We start from the raw sequence: 10,468 nt of genomic DNA, 5'->3' as shown, positions 1-10,468 counted from the left end.
TGGTCTAGTCCTTCTGTATATCTGTGTCAAGCCTCACAAGCCCTTTTCTGTACAGGGAGGACACAGAGAAGTACCTGTGCCTACAGCACCTCTCCTACCAGCTTACCCCAAGCTCAGCATTGACTTCTCCAGGGAGAGCGGGAGTCTGGGCTTGTGACCTCGCTATTTAGTGTGGCTTCAACAGGTCTAAGCAGCCCTGGGGGCAGCATCAGGCCCCAATAATGTGAGCATGGTTTTTCTGAGAGAGACAAAACCACGCAGGGCACCTCCCAAGGGCATGAGAGCAGTGCCTGGAATGAGCACGGCTGGAGGAAGAAGCAGGCAAGATGAGAGGTTGGAAGGTAAGGTGGGCATCTGGGGAAGGGGCAGCTGAAGGAGTGCACTTGGGCAGTGGTGAGTAGCAATGGGGCTCTGCACCCTGCCCTGGAAGGAGTGCCCTGGTTCACAAGTGCCCTCTGCTGGCACTGTGCACCTTGACCCTGCGTGTGCAGGCTCTGGACTCAGCCCACACAGGCTCTGGGCTCGGCCCGTGCAGGCTCTGGACTCAGCCCATACAGGCTCTGGACTCAGCCCATACAGGCTCTGGACTCAGACCACACAGGCTCTGGACTCAGCCCATACAGGCTCTGGACTCAGACCACGCAGGCTCTGGACTCAGCCCATACAGGCTCTGGACTCAGCCCATACAGGCTCTGGACTCAGACCACGCAGGCTCTGGACTCAGCCCATACAGGCTCTGGACTCAGACCACGCAGGCTCTGGGCTCGGCCCGTGCAGGCTCTGGACTCAGCTCATGCAGGCTCTCAATTCTGGTCTCCAGAAAATTTTAATGCAACTCTCCTAGCAGAAATGCTTCTTCCAGTGGAGTGTCCCCTGCACCTCTCCAGCAGCCTGGGACAGAGGGAACCCTCTTTGAGACCATTTCTCCCTTCAAGGCATGCAACCCCCCCATGGACATCCCCTGTCTCTCTCTCTGCTTCACTCTGGGACATGGTGAGCATCACTGGTGTGTAGCAGTGCACCATCCAGGCACATTTCCCCCCTCACCATCGTGGCAGCAGCATGGAGCAGCACATTTCTGCAAGGCAGAGGCCATGGCTCCATGCTGCCTGCAGGTCATTCTGCTGCAGAGCCACAGGGCTGGGTGTCCCAGCATGACCTCCTGCTCTTTGGATCCTGCTTTGCAAGGCCACTTGCTTGCCACTCTGTGGGCTACAGAGCTCTTCTGCCAGGGTGCTGGTTCATGAGGAGGGTTGGAAAGGGCTGAATTCAGTTGAAAGGAGAGGCAGCAGGCAAGGCAGGTAGACAGCAGAGGAGCAAGTGAAGAGAGGTGGAAAGCTCTGGAGATACAATAGCAGTATCCAACTGCCCTTTACTGAAAGCCCAGAAGAATCAAACCAGGGTCAGCCCTGCCTCTGTGGAGAGAAGTTGCATGAAAGACCTGACAAGAAGCTTCACCTGCAGTTTGCAGTGCTCACTGCTTGAAACAAAGGCTTGAAACTGGTCCAGCTTGCCAGAGTGCAAGGTTCACATCTTAGAGACCTGGAAGCCCTTTTGCACAGCTCCCTTGTAATTTCTGCTGCCAACAGTGACTTGCTTTTATGAGGTGGTTTTGCACAAGGAAGCAGACTGGGAAGGGTGTCAAGGAGCCCTGCAATAGCAGGTGCCGACACAGACCACGTCCTGCTAACCTTCCTGCCCCTGAACAGTGCCAGCAGGTGCTGCCACAGATGGAGGCTGTGCCACACCTGTGGCAGGAGAGGTTTATGAGGCTCCATCTCCTTATCTGCTCGGGGGTGTTGATTGAAGAGAAGCTCACCATGAGCTGGCAGTGTGCCCACTAGCCCAGAAGGCAAATGGTGTCCTGGGCTGCATCAAGAGGAGCTGGCCATCAGGGCAAGAATCATAGAATTGCTAGGGTTGAAAGGGGCCTCAAGGATCACCCAGTTCCAACCCCCTTGCCATGGGCAAGGCCATCTCACATTAGAGCAGGTTGCTCAGTTTTACTCTGCCCTTGTGAAACCCTCCCACCCAGTTCTGGTGTCCCCAGCAGAAGGACACAGAGCTGTTGGAGTGAGTCCAGAGGAGGCCACAAAGGTGATCCAAAGGCTGGAGCACCTCTGCTGTGAGGATAGGCTGAGGGAGCTGGGGTGGTTCAGTCTGAATCGGAGAAGAGAAGACTCCAGGGAGACCTTAGAGCTGCCTTCCAGTTCCTGAGGGGTTCCTGCAGGAAGGCTGCAGAGGGACTTGGCTGGAGGGTGTCTAGTGACAGGACAAGAGGGAAGAGTTTGAAGCTGAGGAGGAGTATGTTCAGACTGGATCTTAGGAAGAAGTTCTTCAGTAGGAGGGTGGTGAGACTCTGGAACAGGTTGCCTGGGGAGGTTGTGGATACCTCCTCCCCGGGGGTGTTCAAGGCCAGGCTGGAAGAGGCCTTGAGAAGCTGAGTCTAGCTGAGAGGCAACCCTGCCCATGTCAGGGAGGTTGGAGGAGATGATCTCTGTGGTGCCTTCCAACCAGTCTGTGGTTCTCTGACTCACTGGATTGCTCTTATTTCCATCCCAGATGGTTTAGTTTCTTTCCTATCTGATCAGTCTCTCGCCCTTTTCCCTGTACCTTCCCCTTGGGAAGGGAGAGAGGTCCATAAAAAGCATCTGTCACTCATTTAGTAGTCACACCAGGCCTGACCCTTGACAGAGGCCTCAGAGAAATCTCTGCTCTGCAAACCACAAAGTTCACTCTGCAACTTTGGAGAGAAATAGAAGCCAAAAGCTGCAGGAACACGCTGGATGGAACAGGGTGGGTGTAAATCAGGGGTGACAGTGTCCCTCTGGTCAACAGTGCTGGCTGTGGCTCCCCCCTGGTGCTAATTCATACACAGCCAAGTAATTAAGAGGCATTTGGAGAAGATAATACCTGCACAGTAGTGGGCTCTGAAATCAGAAGTGGCAGGCAACCTCAAGGAGACACAGTTCTGCTTCTATTATCTGTCTGAGACCTGCTTCTTCCTCCTCTGGCAATTCAGTGAGAGGGAAAATGCTGAGCATAGAATCATCACAGAATCACAGAACTGTTGAGGCTGGAAGAGACCTGTCAGCTCATCAAGTCCAGCTGCTCACCTAGAGCTCACAATCCCACCACTGCTGCTAAGCTGCTGCCACCAAGCCACATCCCTCAGCACCACATCCATGCATCTTTTAAACACCTCCAGGGATGGAGACTCCACCACCTCCCTGGGCAGCTTGTTCCAGTGGCTGAGAACCCTTTCTGTGAAGGGAATTTTCCTAATCTCCAACTGGACCTCCCTTGGCACAACCTGGGGCTGTTCTCCTCTTGTCCCATCCCTGGCTGCATGGAGACAGACACCCACATCAGTCCAACCTCCTTTGAGGTAGTAGTAGAAAGAGATACACAGAGAGCTGTAAAAAGAGATATACAGAGGTGATGTACTTCCTCTGGGCAGAGTTCATGCACCTCAAAACCTTTCATCTCACTTGACTCTTAACTTGGCCTCAGTCCTGTACAGTGTACAATCAGCCAAGCTGAACAGCTGCAGCACACTGGTACTGCCTGAGACAAAGGAGCAGTTGGTGTGGTGATTACACCCTTGTACAACACAGAGTGAATGGGCTGTCAGGAAACGTGTGTGGCACGAGTAATGCTTCTCTCCCAAGGTAGGGGTGGCACTGACTCATTTCATCTCTGCATTCCTTAGCAGTTCACAAAGTAAGCAGAACTATCACAGGATGTTAGGGGTTGGAAGGGACCTCCAGAGATCATCCAGTCCAACCCCCCTGCCAGAGCAGGACCGTAGAATCCAGCACAGGTCACACAGGAACACATCCAGATGGGTCTTGCAAACCTTCAGAGAAGGAGACTCCACAACCTCTCTGGGCAGCCAGTTCCAGTGCTCTGTGACCCCCACAGTGAAGAAGTTCCTCCTCATGTTGAGGTGGAACCTCCTGGAATAGATGCACCACTTGCACAGTGCCATGTCACTTTGTCGGTGACATGGAGAGTGGCATTGAGTGCACCCTCAGCAGCTTTGCTGACACCAAGCTGTGTGGTGCAGCAGACATGCTGGAGGGATGGAATCCAGCCAGGGGGACCTTGACAGGCTGCAGAGCTGGGCCCACGACAACCTCAGGAGGTTCAACAAGACCAAGTGCAAGGTCCTGCATCTGGGTCGGGGCAATCCCAGGCACTGGTACAGGCTGGGCAGGGACTGGCTTGACAGCAGCCCTGAAGAAAAGGTCTTGGGGGTGCTGGGGGATGAGAAGCTCAACAGGAGCCAGCAGGGAGCACTTGCAGCCCAGAGAGCCAAGCAGAGCCCGGGCTGCATCAAGACAAGTGTGGCCAGCAGGTCGAGGGAGGTGATTCTCCCCCTCTGCTCCACCCTGCTGAGACCCCACCTGGAGCACTGCGTCCAGCTCTGGAGCCTCTGTTCCAGGAAGGATCTGGAGGTGCTGGAAGGTGTCCAGAGAAAGGCCATGAGCATGAGCAGAGGGATGGAGCTCCTCTGCTATGAGGATGGACTGAGAGAGTTGGGATTGTTCACTTTGGAGAAGAGAAGGCTGCAAGGAGAGCTTATTGTGGCCTTCCAGTATCTGAAGGGGGCTACAAGAAAGCTGGGGAGGGACTTCTTAGGGTGTCAGGAGTGATAGGACTGGGGGGAATGGGAAAAAAAATCCTAGAAATGGGTAAATTAAGATTGGATGTGAGGAAGAAGTTGTTCCCCATGGGGGTGGGGAGAGCCTGGCACAGGTTGCCCAGGGAGGTGGTGGAAGCCTCATCCCTGGAGGTTTTTTAAGGCCAGGCTGGAGGTGGCTGTGAGCAACCTGCTGTAGTGTGAGGTGTCCCTGCCTGTAGCAGGGGGGTTGGAGCTGGATGATCCTTGAGGTCTCTTCCAACCCTGACAATTCTGTGAGTCTATGTGTCCTGTCAGTGGTCAATCTTCCAGTGTTAAAGCCCACATTTCAAGCTATGGTTTGGTATAATCACAGCCACCTTGAAAATGTTGGAGCTGTGTCTTTCAATTGCTACACTTCTGCTGCAAGGTCATTGCTGTTAGTGCACCTTCTCTTCTTAATAGTAATGCAACTGATTCTGCAGTGAGGCCTGTACTAAGTTTAGAAGTTGTAACAAGGCCACAAGGCCGAAAGATTAGGAGAGGTGATTACCTGCATCTTTAAGCTGCATCTTGGTTTGTGGGTGCTGGAGAAGAGGAGGCTCAGGGGAGACCTTACTGCTCTTTACAGCCACCTGAAAGCAGGTGGGGGTTGTTCTTTTCTCCCTGGCAACCAGAACAAGAGGACAGAGTCTCAAGCTGTGCCAGGGAAAATTTAGGCTGGAGGTGAGGTGAAAGTTCTTCCCAGAAAGAGCAATTAGCCATTGGAATGTGCTGCCCAGGGAGGTGGTGGAGTCACCATCCCTGGAGGTGTTCAAAAAAGGCTTGGATGTGGCACTTGGGGCCATGGTTTAGTTGTCAGGATGAGTTAGGTGTTAGGCAATAGGTTGGACTTGATGATCTCTGAAGTCTTTTCCAGCCTGGTTGATTCTATGATTCTGTGAACATAAAGGCTCCACCTAAACCTCAGTGCTGCAGTGAAATACAAACTGCACACAGCCCTGAGATGATGACAAAGACCTGAGTGCCAGGAGGGGTTTTGTAAGTGAAACTATATGCTAGAATGTTGACTTGAAAGAATATCTATCTTACAGATTTATAAACACATTTGTTCTACAGGTGCTCTTTTGTCTTAAACATCACTTAGGAACAGGTTCTTTCCTATGAGGGTGAAGGAACAGGCTGCCCAGGGAGGTGGTTGGGACCCTGTCCCTGGAGATGTTCAAGGTGAGGCTCGACAGGGCTCTGGGCAGCCTGATCTAGTTGGGGATGTCCCTGCTGACTGCAGAGGGGGTTGGACTGGATGACCTTGGGAGGTCCCTTCCAACCCAAACCATTCTAGGATTCTAGGATTCTGTGACTCTATGATTCTGTGATTCTATCTATGATTCTAAGAGACTGAATGGGGCACTTGGTGCCATGGTTTAGTTGATTATAAATAGTGTTGGATGATAGGTTGGACTTGATGATCTCAAAGGTCTCTTCCAGCCTGGTTAATTCTATCCTATCCTATCCTATCCTATCCTATCCTATCCTATCCTATCCTATCCTATCCTATCCTATCCTATCCTATCCTAGAGGGTGATGAGGTCTTCCCTCAGCCTCCTCTTCTGAAGACCAAAAAAGCAGTGTGTCTGCACATCCAGTCTGTAAACAGTGCATTGCACAGTGTGCTAACTCCTTGAGTTTTCTTCAGACAGATGTTGCTGGACACATAGAAGGGAGTGGAGATGAGTGCCAGTGTTAGCTGCAGCAATGTGGGAAGCTGGCCAGGCATGGCTGGGTGAGCCTGCTGCCAGAGATCCATGCAAATGCAGCATCACTGAACAACAACCCCTAAATGCATGGAGAAAGAAGAAGACTTCCCTGATTCTCTTGCATCCTTCTTTACATTCATTCATTCTGGGGTAGCTTCAGAGGCTTTAGCACCTGGCAGACCAGGAAGGCCAAACCTTTGCTGCAAAAGCCTCCTCCACAAATTCTTGCTGCTATCACTATGAAGGGGAGAGCTGGGATCCCTCCAGCATGATGAGGGATGATGGCAGCATTCAACCCTCCATAAGGTGGAATTAGCAACACTGTTCTCAGAAGGTGTAAAAGACCCAGGTCCCCGTGCAGGTTTGTTCATACAGAAGCAAACTCCAGGGAGAAAGAGACTCAAAATAACTGAATTTTTGGGGGGGAGTAAATTACAGTGGGTACAAGGCCCCAGATTAATGAAAGTGAATACTGATATGCTGCTACATCTACCTGTGCTCCAGTATCCAGGTTAACTGTGTCAGCTGAGAGCAGGAGGACATATATCTGCAGCAGGACCTGCCCAGCTAGCTCAGAGCTCTGCCCATCCAGCCCAGACACACAGATCCATCTCCTGCCTTGTGTCAGCACAGTGGTTTGGTTTACTCTATGCTGAGCACTTTCTGGAAGAAGGAAAAGAGTAAAATCCACAGGTTTTTGCTGTTTCATTAGCTGCACTGGGGTTCTGGGCACCAGCCTGAAGGAGCAGCAGCTGTCCTTGGATCAGGGCGAGCCACAGCTTCGACTCCGGCTTGCAGACGAAGCAGGGGATAAGGTGTACAATGGATGCTCTCCCTTTGCCTGCTGCACCTCTAGGCCTAGCACACAGCCTGGCTTGGTGGGAATCTCTTCTCTTCTCCAGATCAGTGCCACCTTGGCCCTGTCCTCCCTGCTGGTGTTGATGTCAGCAGGCAGGAGCACACGTCCGTGAAGTGACCCCGTCTCACACGCCTGCAGCCAACGGTGTGGCCGGGACATTGCTGAATGACCAAAGAAATAATGAGCATTGCTCACTGCCTGCCACGTGGGAGTATTTACCCACAGGCACAAAGAGAGGAGGGAGGCAGCCTGAGGTGTGGTCTGGCTCCAGCAAAGCTGGCAAAATGGAAGGGAAGAGGTGATGGCTGGCTGGTCCCTGCCCTGGTTACTCAAGGAGACCTCCTCAGATGTGAGGCTTTGGCTCACCTATAGATGCAAAGCAAAAACCTCTGTTCACCTGCATGCCTGCTTTGTGTTTGTGTGTGTGTGTGTGTGCATGCAGAGGAGAAGAACAAACCAATCTCCTTCTTACTTGTTGGGAAACCTCAGGGTGAGCAGAGAGACAGAATGTCAGAAACCATCAGGAGGCAGGGAGGGAGCTGAGGGTGGAAAATGAGTGTGCTGCTTGCACCCCTCTCTGGCTGTGCCCCTCGTTCAGTGGGACTGCATGCTCTGGGCTTGGCTTGCATGGGCAAGGAAGCACTCTGCTCCCTGGCTTCCCGTGGTGCTGGTGGGTCCCTGGGAGGAGCAGCAGGACAGGGGTTAAAAATATCGGTGCCAGCACAGCGAGGGAAGAGGTGGAGAGCGGCCATGAAATCCAGGAAAGGATAAGAGCCAGGAACTGGCAGGTGCTGAGTGGAGCGGTGACAACACCAAGGCCACAGGGCAGATAAGGGCCAGCAGGCAGAGGTGGAGCAAGAGAGATGTGGTGCAATCCAGCCTGGTCTCCTGCCATCTGTGCCCAGCCAGATGGAGAGCCTGCAAACAGCAGGTCACCCGGGAGGCAAAGGCCTGGTAAGGGCTCACGATGAGACAAGTGACCCAAGAAGGCCAATGGTCTCCTGGGGTGCATTAAAAAGACTGCAAAGAGTGTGGGTCCTCCACCTCTGCTTGGCCCTAGTGAGCCGCACCTGGAGTACTGTGTCCAGTTCTGGGGTCCCCAGCTCCAGAGAGAGAGGAACCTGCTGGAGAGAGTCCAAAAGAGGCTAGGAAGCTGCTGAGGGGACTGCAGCATCACTCTGAGGAGGGAAGGCTGAGAGACCTGGGGCTGTTGAGCCTGCAGAGGAGCAGACTGAGGGGGGCTCTTCTCAATGCTGATCAATAGCTAGAGGGTGGGGGGCAAGAGGATGTGGCCAGACTCTGTTCAGTGGTACCCAGCAATAGGACAAGGAGCAGAGGGCACAACAGAAACCCAGGAGGTTCCATCTGAACAGGCTGCCCAGCGAGGCTGTGGAGTCTCCTTCTCTGGAGACTTTCAAACCCCACCTGGACACCTTCCTGTGCAACCTGATCCCTCCATCATCCTGGTAGCCCTCCCTTGGACTCTCTCCAGCAGATCCCTTTCCCTCTTGAACTGGGGAGCCCAGAACTGGATGCAATGTTCCAGGGGTGGCCTCACTAGGGCAGAGTAGAGGTCAAGGAGAACCTCCCTGGATCTGCTGGACACACTGCTCCTAATGCATCCCATGCACCCCTGGCCACAGGGGAGGCTCACCAAGCTGCTCCCTCCTGTCAGGGCTGGGGCCAGTGTGTGCCTTTGTAAGCCTCAGGAAAAAAGACTCTGGGGAGGAAATGTCCTGAGCACCATCCTGGTCAGATCCTCAGCACATGCAAATGTAGATGCTATGGGTGTCTGGAGCTGCCTCAGCTCAGTGGTGGTTTCTGTAGGACATCTACCCCCTGCCCCCTGCTTGTGTACACAGCACCTCCTACCCACTCCCAGGGTGAAGGAGACCCTCTGTCACTGCTGGCCCAGACTTCAGCTCATCAAGCCTATTCCAGAGGAGTTTTTAGGTCCACACAACACCAGCCTTCTCCCCAGTGGTTCTCTCCTCCATCCCTCACCCTTCACCAACTGATTTTGGCTCACCAGAGGGACAAAGGGACAGATGTGGAAACTTCATCTTCTCAGAAAGAGGAGATGAGGATGCTCCTGTGGAAACACTGATGCTGAGACTCCTTGTGGGCAAAGCAGAGGAGATCTTCTGCGTGGTGATGCTTGCTGAGAAGCCTCTCACTGAAACGTTACCTCTTAGCACTGATGACCCTCTCTGTGCCCTCCATGTGTGTGTGTGTGTGTGCCAGCTCTGGGTATTAAAACTGGGCACCCATGCATACAGCCCCCTTCCATCACACTCAGCTTTCTGAAGATGATTTTTCTCTCTCAGCCTCATGTGCAACCCCTTCTGTGAGCAAGCTGGTGGTCAAAGCAAGGTACTAAACCACCCATGATGATGGCTAGAGCAGCACAGGCTGTACCTGTTGCACCCTACTCCCACTCAGCTGACTTTTCCCCCCCTCCAGTCCCCTCTGCACCACTCAGCAATGGGCTGGGCTTTCCATAGCATGCTGCAAGGCCTCCTGTGTGCTCAAGATCACCCTCCTGGGGTCTTGCCCAGTGTGTCAGGCAGCTGAGGATCCCCCTGGACAGGTCTCACAGAATCATGGAATGGTTTGAGTTGGAAGGGTCCTTAAGGATCACCTAGTTCCAACCCCCCTGCCATGGGCAGGGACACCTCCCACCACACCAGGCTGCTCAACATCTCATCCAGCCTGGTCTTAAACACTTCCAGAGATACGCTGGCCACTACTTCTCTGGGCAACCTGTTCCAGTGTCTCACCACTCTCAGAGTAAAGAACTTCTTCCTAATGTCCAATCTGACCCCACCCTGCTCTATTTTCAAACAAATGCTTCTTGTCCTATCACCACAGACCCTCCCCAGCTTTCCTGTAGCCCCCTTCAGGTAGTGCAAGGCCACTGTTAGCTCTCCCTGGAGCCTTCTCTCCGCCTGTCCTCACAGGCGAGGTGTTCCAGCCCTCTGACCATCTTTGTGGCCTCGTAGTATAACACTCAGGCCACAGCATAGCCGCCCTAACCAGCCTGGATCCTCTGGTTTCCCCATGTCACAGAATCATAGAATTGACAGGGTTGGAAGGGACCCCAAGGATCATTCAGTTTCCCCACCCCCTGCCATGGGCAGGGACACCTCACACTGCAGCAGGTTGCTCACAGCCACATCCAGCCTGGCCTTAAAGACCTCCAGGGATGAGGCTTCCACCACCTCCCTG

Source organism: Dryobates pubescens, chromosome Z, assembly GCF_014839835.1.
Source record: "Dryobates pubescens isolate bDryPub1 chromosome Z, bDryPub1.pri, whole genome shotgun sequence".
NCBI classification, from domain to species: Eukaryota; Metazoa; Chordata; class Aves; order Piciformes; family Picidae; genus Dryobates; species Dryobates pubescens.
The sequence above is the reverse complement of the archived record's forward strand: the minus strand, read 5'-3'. Positions refer to the sequence as shown.